Source organism: Dermacentor silvarum, chromosome 2 (genome assembly GCF_013339745.2).
Source record: "Dermacentor silvarum isolate Dsil-2018 chromosome 2, BIME_Dsil_1.4, whole genome shotgun sequence".
In the NCBI taxonomy this organism is placed as follows: Eukaryota; Metazoa; Arthropoda; class Arachnida; order Ixodida; family Ixodidae; genus Dermacentor; species Dermacentor silvarum.
In genome coordinates this window covers 56,078,358-56,093,793 of record NC_051155.1, presented here as the reverse complement: position 1 = coordinate 56,093,793, position 15,436 = coordinate 56,078,358, and the positions used below count along the sequence as shown (strand labels likewise).

At 43.8% G+C, this 15,436-nt stretch overlaps 2 protein-coding genes and 1 long non-coding RNA gene across 3 annotated transcripts in view; 1 reads left to right on the top strand and 2 right to left on the bottom strand.

The window, feature by feature from the left end:
- Window positions 1-15,436, bottom strand: part of LOC119441492 (transmembrane 9 superfamily member 2) — a 271,918-nt gene that overhangs the window by 135,051 nt on the left and 121,431 nt on the right. The gene's annotated exons all lie outside the window — the stretch shown is intronic.
- Window positions 1-15,436, top strand: part of LOC125943007 (uncharacterized) — a 203,004-nt gene that overhangs the window by 135,358 nt on the left and 52,210 nt on the right. The gene's annotated exons all lie outside the window — the stretch shown is intronic.
- Window positions 1-15,436, bottom strand: part of LOC119441495 (transmembrane 9 superfamily member 2-like) — a 194,004-nt gene that overhangs the window by 134,699 nt on the left and 43,869 nt on the right.

Genomic DNA, 15,436 nt, shown 5'->3' with positions numbered 1-15,436 from the left:
TATTTGTTTGTTTGTTTGTTTGTTTGTTTGTTTGTTTGTTTGTTTGTTTGTTTGTTTGCTTGTTTATATATTTATTTATTTATATACATTATTAAATTATTTAACTAATTAATAAAATTTACAGATGGCTCAAAAGTAACTGGTTAGGTAAAAAGGGACTACCTTATTATCTGCCTTTCTTGGTAAAATAAGTTCTCGCTCTATATGTTTTGATCTGGCAACAAATTTAAAATAAGCGGCCACTTAAGGCATGCAGGGGCTACGGCCTTGCCTGTAATGGTAAGCATCTATTTCAGTAGCTTAGCCAGTGAGTCTTTCCCATTCTTAAATTCCAAGTTGCTGTGAAAGATGCTCGAAAAAGGAATCACCACCAAAAGCAGCCTGAGTGTGCAGCATCTATAATGTTGGTCTCTCTCTCTCTCTCTCTCTCTTTGAGAAAACAAGATCTGTTTTGCATAATTGTTTGAAAAATTCACGCAACTATTTCAGCACGGTTGTTACATGTGTTGACCACTTCAAATTTCATCAGTTTGCGAGTTTCTTGCCATGAATCTGCACTACTTTTCAAGCTTCATATTGCCAGGAACTTCAGGTGAAAAATTGTTGCCTAGAATCACGAGTACGTGATCGGGACAGTATACCCCTCACGTAATGACCCGATTCATGGCCCCTTTGAAATAGTTATGAATAAATGAAACAAAAGATTCTTCACGTTCGCAATTAACTGGTCGGTAATATGAACTGAACTGAAATGCGGTCATTGTTTCTGTAGTTGTCTTCGAGTCCCAAGAGCCTGCAAGGTAATCAATAGGATAGAAAGACTGGAAGTGTTCACCTTGCGCTTGAAGCCGAAGTAGCCGCCCACGAAGCAAAGCGGCAGCGAGATTCCGAACCAAAGCGCGAGCAGCGCGATCAGGGTAGTGAACGGGATGGCGGCCGAGCTCTCCTTGGCCCAGAGAAGAAGGTTCAGCACGAAGAACACGGAGAACACGACGCCGGGACACACCAGCGCCGTCAGCAACATGTTCATCCTCCACCGAAACTCACCGAACGCTGCGACAGATGAAGGCAACATCGCCAACATAAAGCAGCCTTGCAAAACTTTTTTTTTCAGCTTGCTCACTCTAGTCTTTACACAATGATTTCATGAATGACTGAGCCAAATTTTTTATTGCGATAGCAATTATATGGACACTCAAAAGCAGATTTCTGCCGTCGGCGTCGCCGTCGTCGTCGCCGTCGCCGTGAGGTTCCGTATGACGTCAATGGAGATAAAATCGTCGCCGCGCGCCGAACGCTGTATGTGCGAGTGAAAGGGCGCGAGGGGGGCGCGCTTTCACGGGGAGTGAACGCACGGCGGAGAACAAACGCGCGTTCTGCTCCGTGCTCGCTTAAGGGCTGCAGAAGTAGGCGTCTCTTTCCTCCTTTACAATCACTATATATGTAGAGCAAACGCGCCTTCTTCCGATGCGCGAGAGGCCGTGGGGGAGGGGGGGAAGGGGAAGGGAAGGGAGGCGACGTTTAGCTGCCGCACCAAGTGCCTATTTATATCAGAGGCTCCGGCAACAGTCACCAACGCCGCACGCATTTTGAGCGAACGCGGGCAAAACGCCGACGGCGTCGACAACAGTTCTGCGTGTTGCCGGTGCTGCTGCATGTCCAAGTCTATACAGCTGATAAAGCTGCTATCATTACTCCGTATAGCTCTCTTCAAATTTGCTATCGCAATTGATGCTTCGCCTTTCAGGTGAAACTGCGACAACTTTTTTTATTGAGATAGTAATTATGTGGACACTCGAAGCGCATTCCTGCCATCGGCGTCGCTGTCGCCGTGAGGTTCCGTATAAAGTCCAAGGGCGATAAAACCGTCGCTGCGCGCCGTATGCTGTATGCACGAGTGAAAGCGTGTGAGGGTGAGCCGGCGGTCGCTGTATCTTGAAAGTCATCTGCGAAGGGGACAGAGTCCGCCCTACGCTGTGTTTTCGCGGCTTACTTCGCGTTGATGCGAGCGGCTGCACGAAGGTCCATTCGCTCGCTGCTGCTGCCGCGTTTCCTAATACCAGCGTTCTGACAGCGAGTTTCCGCGGTCATCGAGGGAGATGCATTCATGTTTACTTGTGCGCGCGTGACATCTTGCTTGTCAATTTAGTTAGTATGCCTATGTTTACACGTTTATACAGCCGACAAATCTACTACACTTACTTCGTACAGCTGTCCACTGATTTGCTATCGCAATCGATGATTTGCATCTTGGGCGAAACTGCGACTTTTTTCTCATACGCGCGTCAGGGAACCTACAATTTGACTCAAAAGACTGCCTGCCCTTCTCTTCAGCCCCCTTCAAATCCTCGCCAGTTTTCGCAAAGCTTTAGCTGTTCCTGCACATAGTGAGTGACGACTTCGATTGGTGCTTGCCGGCGCAAGCACGTGCGCGTGAATCGGCAATCATAAACACTTTGTAGTCGCCAGAAAGCTGTAACTAACGCCATTCTCACCAGAACGCTCAACCGCCGTATCACTGTTAGGCCTTGGCGGCTTCATGGAATCGGCTTTCAGCAAACATCTTCATGTCATAAGGTTACGCGTGTCAAGACTATCAGTCTGTACACAAAGAGAAGAATCCTAAAGGTACATTTTTAAGTTCCAGGGTAGAAGGGCGAAGACAGTGCTCAAAGTGCGAAGGCTTCGGGAACGTGATGTTTTGAAGGCGCTTTGACAGGGCAGCTGCGGCCTGTAGTACAATAGCGATGTCGTCGGAGACCGTATCCTAGGGGCGCCGATGGTGCGGTGGTTGCTTGAGGTCCAAAAGGCCGTGTAAGGCGTCCCATAGGCGACGAAGCGCTTGGAATAGCGGTAGAGAGTGGATCCATAGCCTGACGTCTAATGGTCAAATCTCTTCTTGACCGAATGCGATTCAAGCATCGCCTCGGGCAAGACCAAAAGCGAAGGAATATTATTATAAGACGGTTGCGCTACATGGTTGCGGAACACGATAACTGTGTGGCCAGTGATGGCCTTCAAGATCTGGAGCCGCGACAGAGTCATTATGGAGGCCAGGCCAATGTAAAGCTCAGTGTGATTATGGATGAAGCAACGTAGTCATCGCTCTGCGTCGACATAGCGACAAACCTGCTATAGCGCTGCACAAACTAAATTTAATTAAGACCGCTAAGGCGAAGAAGCTTTAAAAATCCGACTACCGTTATCTCCACACAAGCTGGAGTTCGAGACATTTTCTTCGAAGAGGTTCATGAGGCCACGCCCTTTATTTGAAGACACAATTCACACATTGCTTAGGTACTGCCCTGCATGGCACCCTTAATGACGTTAACATCCGTGTCAGAATGTTTTTTTTTTTCTTTTTTATGCCTTGCGTCCTTGGCATGTAAGATTCTCAAGCGGTATTAAACCTTTACAGCCCCGTTATAGAGGAAAAGCGTCCCATGTTAAAGCAACATATAATTGTACTGATTTACGCTAAACGTAACTAGTGCTAGTAATACACTTACACTCTTACGATAAATCAATCTTAGGTCAATCACAGTCTAGTAACATCTCCGCATATACGTATGACTTGGTTAACATAAAATAGTGCATTCAACCTGCTCCGCGCTTTATCGCTGCACACTCTACCGCCTGTATACTATTTCGACGCGCAACTTCGCCACATAAGTCGCGAAAGCATTGTTGTGCAGAAATGTTCACGGCTGGCACTTTTTATGACTGCCTCAGAACCGACACTAGGCATTACAATTTGTACTTTAAGAGAGTTTGCTGCGGGGCTAGTTGGCACACTGCATTTAGAAAGAAAATAATTTGCATTCAGCGTTCTCGACGCGAATATAGAAATTGTTTTTACTCTTGTACATGACCGCCGATACGTATCCAGCCGGAGTCCCCAGGCACACGAACAGCACCTGCGAGGAAACAAGCACTGCTTTTACGCATCGAAACCGACGTATTGCAACTTCCAGCCGAACCCGCTTAAATTAACATCGGCGCGAGCGACATCGCAAGTATCACATCGGTGTATGTGTTAACACGTGGACAAAATGCAAATAGCGTGTTACCGATACAACGAAAGGCGCAATAACAAAGCCCTTAAACGCTCGTGTCGACTACGTGTGACGCTTTGTCAGCATGATACTGCATGACACTTAATTTTCGCAGAACACAAAACAAAACAAATGCAACCAACAATGCTCTCACGAAAAAGGTCAGCACGAGTCGCTATCGACTGCATCAAGTCAGCAGGCACGGAAAAAAAAAAACACCGTCGACGTTTGTAGTCATTGTTCTTTGTTTTTTGACAGAGCACAACGCAGTATGTCGGCACTATAGCCGTGCTGCTATTACGTCTAGCATATTACGTTTATGCTGTCTAAATATCTATATTGAGAGCGAAGTTCTGCGAAGCCATGTTTCGATACCAACACGCAGATAGCCTCCGACTTAAAGGTACGCCAAATAGTAGCTAGTTATATATAAATCACTGTCGAATAAGCTCTGCTATGCACTTCACTTTCAGGTTTTTTTTTTTTTTTTTTTTTTTTTTTTTTAGTAACACGTTGGTTACTAGAGGGAATGAAGGCCAAATTTCCATTTATGGAATTCCACGGCGATGCCTCAGCACCGGTACGTGAGAGTGACGTCATTGAAGTTACGCATTCTCTCGCGTTTGATCATTGTGACCCAGTAAATATCCTCGAAACCATGGTATAGCTTTCAACGCAACATATACAAGCTGGGACGAAACACGGGAAATACATAAGCAGACAGTTGCACGGTTGAATATACGAACAAGCTTGTGGGTTGTGTTACAGGACTTGTGTGTGCTGTTCCTTTCACGTGCGGGCAAACTGGGCGCTGCCTCCATGAACATCTATGGCAGCATAACTATTAATGTGTATAGCTGTGTTGACCAGTCACCTTGGCATTCACGTGCGTGAATGTGGATGTAAGCGAAGTTTGAAGAGTTGCGCCGTTTTGCGAAAGAAGTGCCGAACCGTCTACTCGAGAGATCTTGGAAGCAGCAGAGACTGCGCGTCTACGTGATAATTGTTTAAGTATGGCGTCCATTCAATCGACAGATAAAGACCTGGCATTCCTACATGTCCCAAGTATGGTGTGTATTGTGATGTTCGTCACTCGATACCCCACCCATCGTCGCCATTTTATTTGTCTTTCTTATTCGTTTTCTTTTTTTTTTTGCTGATTAGGCAACTGCTCTATAGACAAAAGAATGAATGTGTGTATATACATTGTGTGCATCTGTGAAAATAAAATCGGTTTGAAGCAAGCGCTCTATCTATATGTGCTACCCGTTTCTTGTCCTTGTGTGTGTATGCCTGCGGCGCTGAAACCTGTCATGGATTCGCGATAGCTAATCGCCAACATTAAGACTTAATGAAGTTCTGGAAGCACTAACTTCAGTCTTTGGCTCGGCTAGAACATGTGGGTAATGGTGCGATGCGCAAACCATAGATTGGTAAACTATATACTCCGAGCAAGTTGATAACTCAGAAACTCGACTCATTCGCCACTCGCAGGCCGTCACCGCGAAACACATGATCGAGCGAACGGCTTTACACTGAGCGCACCTCCGTCATCTTCGTTGCCGCAGCCGAGACGCCTGAAGATAGACTACAAATTCAGTGTAGTCTATAATAGCCACTCAAACATAACAATGCGCGATCAGACGCACTCAAAATTCATGACGCCATGGCAAGCGGGCGCAGGAACTTCAAGGCAACGTCGGGAGCACCCGTATTTCCTTTTTGCATCATTTATGCCTTATCAAGCCTCCTCTTAAGGCAACAATGACCTTTTTTTGTTGTCGTCGTCATCTTTGTAGTTGTTGTTGTTGTTGTTGTTGTTGTTGTTGTTGTTGTTGTTGTTGTTGTTGTTGTTGTTGTTGTTGTTGTTGTTGTTGTTGTTGTTGTTGTTGTTGTTGTTGTTGTTGTTGTTGTTGTTGTTGTTTAATTTACTAACACATCTAAACTCATTTGTTTTCTCTTCCGGGTCCCTTTAACATCTCGTTATGGAAAGAAACACTCACCATGGCGCATGTCATCAGGGCCCCACGGTTAGCCGGCGACAGAAAGCCAAAGCAGGCAAACACTGCAGAGAATGTAAGGTAAACAATGTCGTAGCTGTTCGTGGCTGAAAAGTCTCGCCTGCAACCGAGTTCTGCATTAGCGATTGGATATTGCGACGGCACGACCGTCGCTGCAGCGACAGTGACAATCACAGCCGTCGAAAGCAAAGTGTACAGCGCAATGCACGGTTAAAGGAACAATTCTAGTGTGCGGCTCTCCATTTACCGGCGCTCTAGCTGCAAGTTTCGTTTTAAGCTATGTGGCAGTACACTGTACAGGAGTGTAGAAAGATGCAAGTGTCACCAACGACAAGTCTTCGACTGCACAGCTGGCGGCAGATTGTACACTCGCCAGAGGGGGGAAATTCGCCCGTGCTCTACACTCACCCGTGTTCTTTAACAATGGATCGCACAGTACACGATTCAACAACGCTTGCCAATCAGCCAATGCGAGCCCGTCAATTCAGCGCACTCGGCGGTGCCAAAGTCAGGCCAGATACCCAGGGTAGTGGTAGCGCTTCAACATTGCTTAAAGGAGCCATGCAAAGCCGTTTTCTGGTAACCATATTTGCTCTAGATATATTCTCAGCATGTCATAGAACACAAAGCAGCAATAATTATAAAAATTGACCAGCAGAAACTCTAGTTATCGGTTATAGAAAAGTCAAAATACAATCAGAATGACAGTTACCCTCCACTCGATTTTTCGCGCCTTTAAGGTGAACATTTCACTCTCCCGTGACGTCATGTGGTGCCATCCAATAGCAGCAGGGCAGTAGCGGAAGTCGGCGTGCCACGGTTGTCAAGCCTGCTCAGCCTGTTGATGGCGTTCCCATGTACTCCGCGAACGTAGCTTCCTTTTTTTTTCTTTTTTTTTATTACTCCCAATACCGTGCGAACGTAAATCGCACATTACATTTTTAGCCAAGCATCATGCCGGCACTCTTTTTCGTCACGTCCGGTCTACGAAGTACAAAAAAATCACCGCATCGTGGCAATGCGATCGGTGGCTCCCTACAAGCTTTCCCTGGAGCGAGCGCGCGCAATGCCGCAGGCCGTCGTGCATGGACGCATTTCCGCAGTTCGGTTTGGTTCAGTTGCTAATGCACGCCGGCGGCTCTCTGCAAGCGATGGTCGTATAGGGCGCCTTAATATTAGACACGCCTACGCTTGAGCGTTTCTGTGCGCGAAGGCTCCCCAGGTGGTCTCGACGACACTCACGCAGCGTGATGAAGGTCATGAAGAAGATCTGAATGCCGCTGCCCACGAACACCGAGAGGAGCATGCCGTTGCCCGGCGGGCGGAACACGTCTCCGTGCACCAGCTTCCAGCCGGTCTCCTCCTGGGCCTCCTCCTGCACGACCGGGAGATGTTATAGAGGGTCGATACATGCGAGGTGGTTGCTGGCGAAGCATGGGCCCGTGGTGCGAGCCAATCAAATGGCGCTCAGGAGACCGAGAAGCATACACGAAGCAAAACTTCACGCATGCCTTCGAGTCAGAAAGAAAACTGAGGACTCCAACAACAGCTCGGCCGCCACCTTAGGTTGGCATCGCGTCTATAAATCGGCCCAGCCTTTTATCGTGGCCATTTGCTCGGTCCTTTCTATATACTGCAGCCCCGCTCGCCAACTCGACTCCCATGAGCTCGGCTACAGAATGCGCCGAGCGACTTAAAAAATCCACTCTGTTTATTGTGTACATGCTGCTTCTTACCACGAGAGAGTCAAATCAGTGCAAACACGTTATATAAAAATACAAAAGGAAAGCAATGTGCGGTACAGCAAACAACGCAAAGCAATATAGTAGGTGAAAACATGGAAAGAACTACGCCATTAGACTGCGAGAAATTGGTTACAATAATGTGATTATGTAAAACTGCTGTCCGTGGAAAGAAAAAAAGAAGAGATTTCTTGATGGTGGTGAAACACCTCAAAACAACTGTTTGGCCTGTGAATATCGATTAATGTCATAAAGGTGAGATCATTTGTTTCGAACTGTGTTGATTAGACGGGCACCGTGAAACTAGTGTCCTGCCCATGATATCGTCCCCGAAATGTGCGCCAGAATACATGTAGCGTCGTGTTAGCGTTCCAAGTGTGACGTTTTGCAAAAGGCTATCCTTGCGCACTGCTTGAATGGGAACAACGTGTAAAGATAAAAGACAGCTCTAGCTTTCCATAATGCATGATACACTGCATTGATAAGTTACCGTGAGAGACAGCCTGCGTCCTATGTCGCTGACTATCACGGCGGATACCGGCAGTTGCCATGATTCTGTAAAAAGATAACACCGCCAAACCGACGTGTATTGATCCGAATTTCTGCTTGCTCCTTGTTCTCCGTCATTACAGCAAGACATAAGTGGTAAAATCGGCCATCGCTTAGTCTCATCACACACTGAAGACACCGCATTAGAGATGTTTTACTATTGCACGTGATCAGCTGTTCATTTTGACGCTGTCAGGCCTAAGAGACGCAAACGATCCTCTAAAGTGTTTCGATTTCTACCCACTAGATAGCGCCACAACATTGGCCTTGGTTCATCATTATATCGTGATGCGTCGGCGATGCAAAACGCGACGAAACGCCCAATTTTTCATTCTACACTTAACTCGTATACGCTGAAGCACAGTAGGCGGTGACGGTATGCTAAAACCTCGGCCAGTCGATCAAAACGCACAATGTAGTACATTCTGATCGATCTGGATTTCTACAGTAGTTCCGCGAAGAGGTAGCGCGTGTGCGGGCCTGTCATACCACGTAGCATGGTAACGAATCACGTATCACGTAAAACTGAAACGCTCTAATGTATTTTCAGCTACCTATGTACTTTCAGCTATCTGGAAAGTGGTGCTTGCCTCAAGGTAAATCAACTTGTCTTCTGCACTGGCCGGCTTCACGGCCCGTGTTCATGAAACGCTCTTACACTAAAATTGTTCATAAGACCTAAACTAACAATTTGGAGATTTATTTCGGGAATTCTGTCAGTACGCCAATTACGCATCATATGTCTTTCAAGCGGCGTCTTTCGTCTTCAATAATGCAGCTAAATATGCTGATTTTTTTATCTGACACCACTCCTCGTGTAAATTGTCTTGGAATAATTTCTCTTGCATATTCAAACACATTGAAGGAAATGTAAACAACTAAGTGACTGTGCATCCGTCGCCTATAGCGTGGTGCGACTGCTTTATTATAACACCGTTCCGCAATGCCCGTGGGAAAGATAACGCTTTAGAAGGCCTCGACGCTGTCAGTAGGTTGGACTTCGAGGCTGCGTTTCCGAACGCCGCTTCACCGGAGGCGGTCAGTCTCCTCGCGGCAATCGTGGGAGGGGCAAGAGAGATGGCGATTTCTTCGGCTGTGGTTTTCAAGCCAGCGGTTCGTGTCGCTGTTTCGTATTTGATCTCCTTGGTCGAGGCTCAGCGGCTTGCGCGTGACTCGGTCATGTTGGTCGGGAGACGTCGTCTGGAGTTACAGCACGTTTCGACGATTGCACATTCGGTATGAAGCCTTGATGACGGCTACTTCGTGCAGATTAGTGAAATGTCGCGTAGCCTCTTTCTCGACGGCTGAAAGATTTTGTAGCGTGAGCTACACTGCCCGAGGTTGAGCAGTTCCGCGTGGCTCCTAGAGAGCCGTGCTGCGCATGCGCGAGGAGCAGAGACGTCACACGGCGAACAGCTGGCGTGCCGGGCGTTTGTCCCGCGTTTGTGCTGGGTGTTTGCCACTGTGGTATAGCCAGACTACAGCGTCACCCCAGCCAGGGACCGGTCGACCGTGTGGTGAGCTCTTGAGTTTTCTCCAATTTCTGTGTGATATTCACTTGTAATATACCAAAAAACGGTTGTGTCTTATGTTTAAAGGTCTGGGGAACATATTCGGACCAAAAACATTAACCTAACTTCATTAGAACAAAAGTTATTCACATTTTAGTTACTCGAGCATATAGCATCAGAACAAAGAAGTAATATTGGCCTGTTAAATCCAATTTAATCAAAAGAAATAAAAGTCCAGGACAAAAAAAATATTGGTGAGAAGTTGTTCCCCAAGACCCAGGGAACCTTGTTCAGTCATTAGTTTTTGGCCAACTGGCATAATTTTGCATATTTTGGCCTTCAAAGCATTGTAAACAAAAGAGAACGTCTATTTGCTGTGTCCATGTGCTAAACACAATCTAAGTTAATCTGTCGAAAATAACTCCCAATCAAACAAAATTTTGATCTTAAAACATTCTGCATACATTCGTCTAACCAATCCAACTATTAGTTTCGAGCGCCTCATTAGAATAATTAAGTAAAGACCAATTTTATGAAGGTATGGTCATTTGACTAGGGCGCCGCCATCTTGTAACACTTGGGTTACTAAGAGTGTGGACAACTGAGTGCCGGTACGGCTCGTATTAAGAGTACCGACAACAAACTGCACTTCTTCCTCAGAGTACAGACAACTGTTCGTATACTTGTGAATCCATCTTCTACTTAGTGAATTTCCCAACTATTGCAAGTAGAAACGGCCATATCTCAACTTCTAGACAACTTAGAGAAATAAATCTTGTATTATTTTTATCGTTCTGGACCGGCTGAAGTTGAGTGATTAGCTATGTTATGAACACATATACCTCTGCCTAATCAAGCACATGGGAAGTCAGCGTACTCAATCCGCGGAAATCACAGCTAATTAAGTGTCATCCACAAAAAAGAACGGCACAAATAGATTTTACGACCCCGAAAATACAAAGCTCTGCAATTTTCGAAGAATACATCATCGTATTTTCTGTGAGAAAGCTCAACAAAAACATGTAGGTAGGCTGTACAAAAGGGCAGCCATTTTGGGCCGATCGTACAGTGATTCCGAATCCACTTCCATCCTTCGAGAATATTTCACTCTCGTGACTGGAATTGGTCTCAAAATCTTCTTTAGGACTTCAAGAGTAAACACAGTACATTATTTTTAATTAAATTTCACTATTTCATTCCTTTCGAAGACAATTAGGAATGTAAAAGGAGCCATTCAGCTACACACTGCACGCAACTACATTCACAATTGCAAGTATACTGCACGGAACTGTACGAAAAGCCCGCTCCAAAGAATCTGTAGTTCCTAATGGCTACAAATAGCCGAACAACAGTTGAATTGAGGGCAGAGGGCTGCCAAACAAAGTCAGGGAATGGAAAAAAGAAGAAAAGTGCCCACAAAGACAGCTCCAAGGAGGGGCATAAAGCACAAAAGGAAACAGTTGAATGCACCGAAACCGCACAGGGGCACTCAGAACAACTCAGAGAGGTAGCAGAAGTGCCAGCCCAAGTACAGAGACAAAGCCCACGAGTGGGAAAAGAACCCTCACCATGGTGGGATGTGAACACCAGCAATGATGACCCCTCATCAGAGAACGGTAGAAGAGAAACATATGCAGACCTGGATGAGATTCAAACAGCTGACAACCATCACACACAAGGAGAAAGTGAAACAGGGAGGGCATCAAACAACGATAGAAAAGAAAGCAATGATGATACAAAGGTAACATCACCAATGGTCTCTATTTTAGAATCTGATATGAGCTTTGTAGACCATCTTCTTGTGGTGCAAGAATTGGCCCCAGAGGTTGCACGAAATCTGAGGACAATGCTCCACGAGTTTCAAAAAATCAAGGGGATTGCCATGCAAGTGTTAGAGGAAAATGCATACCTCAAAGGGAGGATTGTTGAGGTAGAAAAGTTAAAGCACACAAACCGACCCACTTATGCAGAAGTGGGCAGGGAAGCAAACAGTACACCCCAAGACAAACAAAGCAAACAAAACGAACTTCAAAGAGTCACCTTGCTTGTAAGGTCACCTGATGAAGAAGAGGGCTCCACAAGTAAAATTAAAAATACGTTACGCAGAAAGTTTGAGCCAGTCGAGATGGGATTCAGGGACATAGCTGTAAAACAAATCAGAGGCGGAATAGCGGTGTCGACATCATCAACTCAGGCACTCAAACAACTCCAAGAAAAGATAAAAGAAGATCAAGACACAAGGCAATACACAACGAAATTTGTTGAGGGGCCACAACCGGAAATCAAACTGCTCTCAGTAGATAAAGAAATCGATTCAGCGGACATTCCGCGCATACTCCTAGAGCAGAACAACCTTGACGGTTCGCCAGAAGAGATAAAAGTAACATGGAGAAAGGAACAAAAGTTCGGTTCCAATGTCACAATCCAGCTCTCCAACAGGGAGTTAGCATGTGAAATAACACGGAGGGGTAATGTGTACCTCGGGTGGACAAGGTGCCGAGTGCTCGAAAGTGTCTACCTGCCAAAATGCACCTACTGTGCACGACTTGGCCACAAAGAGACAACCTGCAGTTCTAAAACCCCAAGATGCACGGAGTGTGCTGGAGATCATTACTATAAAGAATGTCAGGCTGATAATGAACACAAAAAATGTTCACTCTGCAAAGATGCAGGTGTAAAAGGAAAAAGGCACTCAATGTGGGATGGGCCTTGCCCAACTTACGATCAGCGATATCAACAAAAAAGGAGAGAAATGGGGTTCCTCACTCAAGAGGAATCAGTTGAAGCTTAAAAGCACACATAACAATTATCACAGATATCTATGGCATTGGCTTCCTACCACAATAATCACAATTCCACAATGAGAAATAATAAGGCTTTAGTTGTCTTCCAAGTGAACTTGGGACGCTCCGTACAAGCAACTAAAACGCTCAGCAATACACAATTAGAATTTGATCAAGACATCTCATTGGTACAAGAACCCTATAACCTTAAAAATAAAGTTATCGGTTTCCCTATTAAAACAAAGATTATTCAGTTCCACGAGAATCCTAAAGTTGCAACAATAGTTCATAATGATAACATAGATATATTTCCCATAAAGGTAAAACAGAAGTTAATAATAGCTAAAATTACCTGGCACAATATTGAACTAACAACTGTAAATTGCTACATCCCCCCTCAAGCAGATACATTACCGGAACTGTTAGAAGTCGAGCAATACCTTAAAAGTGTCAATTCAGCAGAAAAAATCCTGATTGTTGGTGATTTCAATTCAAAAAACAGTATATGGGGTGGAGACCTCACAAATAACAGAGGATTAGAAGTACTCGATTTTATTAACAGAAATAACTTGTACCTGGTAAATGACGCAGATTCAATTCCCACGTTTGAAACAGCGAATGGCCGGAGTTGGATTGATCTGTCCATCACCACGGACTCATTAACTCACCATGTGCAAAGTTGGGATGTATTAGATTATGAAAACCATAGCGATCATAGATATATTAAACTTGAAATCTTTCAATCAGAAGAAAAAAAAGAAAAGCGCCTCACGCAAATGGGGGAAAGGAAAGTACTAGAAGCCCTAGAGAAAGACAACTGGCTAAAAAGTGTAGCAGAAAGGGGTATACAAAACATAACTCAATTAGAATACGTAATTCAAACATTTTACCATAAAATTGAGAACCTAATCAAACATTACTCCAAAGTTGTGAAAAATGCAGATAAGAAGCCAAAAGCATGGTGGACTCCGGAATTGGAAATTGAGAGGAAAAAAGTACGAGCTCTTAGAAGACGATACCAGAGAGCCAAAGATGATTTAAGGGAAGAATTTCGATTATCTTATCATCAAGGACTTAAAATATACCATAAAAATTAGAAGAAGCTAAGAACCAATCTTGGAAAGAATATTGCTCTCAACATAACAAGAATCCTTTCACACTTCCATATAAATTAGCTGCAAATAAGATTAAAAAAGCAGTTATATTTCATAGCATACTTAAAGAGGATGGACAAGCAACAACTTCTAGAGAAGAGACAATAAGTTACCTACTACGAAATCTCCACGATGTGGCAGACACCACAAAGGAATCAGACCAAGATCAACAAGTACACCCAGAAGAATGTTCTGAAGATTATGAATGTATTGAGTTTCAAGATACAGAAGTCGATTATGTAGTTAATAATTTGAAGAGTCACATAAGTCCAGGACCAGACAAAATAAAAACGACATTTATACAGATGCTGTACAGAATGCACAAAGGGTTTTTTATTAAGGTATTTAATGCAGCATTAAAATTAGGACACTTTCCCTCAGCTTGGAAAGTATCCAAAGTTGTTCTAATCCCAAAAAATACAAGCCACGGCCAACAAAACATACAAGACTTTAGGCCTATTGCAATTAATTCCATATTCGCAAAAATATTTGAAAAATTAATTTACTATCGGGCCTATCACCATTTAGCAATAAACAACCTACTCCCTCTTAATCAATATGGCTTTACATATGGTACATCAGCAATCGTAGCTTTAAATACATTAAAATCCAACATTACAGATGCCATTGAAAGAGGAGAAAACATCCTAGTCATATCATTAGATATTAAAAATGCTTTCGGTAACATCAAGTATGAAAGAATCAGAGAAAGAATAATAGAACAAAAATTCCCCACTGATCTTAAGTATATCCTCTGTCATTTATTACAAGATAGAAGAATAACATATGAAATGGAACCGGTAAACATTGAAATGAAATTACTGAATGGAGCGCCACAGGGATCGCCATTAAGCCCATTTTTATGGAATCTGATCATTTCTGAATTATTAAATAAACAAAGGCCAGGGAATACTATAATTCAGGCATTTGCAGACGACATTACATTATTAATAAAGGGCAAAAGTAGGAGCAGCTTAGAGAAGGAAGCTGAATCAGCATTAAATATTGTCTATGATTGGAGTATAAAAAACAAGTTAACATTTAGCAATGACAAATGCGAGTTTATTAACATTGGAACAGAGTATAAAAGCAGACCACCGGTCATAAAACTGGGCAATAAATCAATAAAACGTGTTACACAAATGAAAATTTTGGGAGTTATTTTTGACAACAAACTTTCTTTCATCCCACACCTAAAAGAAGTAAAAAAGAAAGTCATCAATATCACAGCAGGATTATCCAAATTCTCAGGCATCGAATGGGGAATGAGCCCTAAACAACTTAGACAAATATATATTCGAAGTATTGAGAGAACAATTGTTTATGGATCACCAATCTGGTATCCACCTACTTCTAAAAGGAATAAGAAGAATATAGAAAAAATTAACAAACTCAAGGCAATACAAAGAATTCCTTTATTAAAAATAACCAAAGCATTTCAAACGACTTCTAATGATGCACTAAATGTTTTGTGTGATATCCCCCCAGTGTACTTAACCATACAAAAAGAAAATAAACTATTTAATATTCTACACTCATCCGAAAAATTTCGTTTAGGGAATCAAGAATTTGGAAAAGATGAAATCGCTCAAAAAATAGATTTATCACTCATTCATCCATC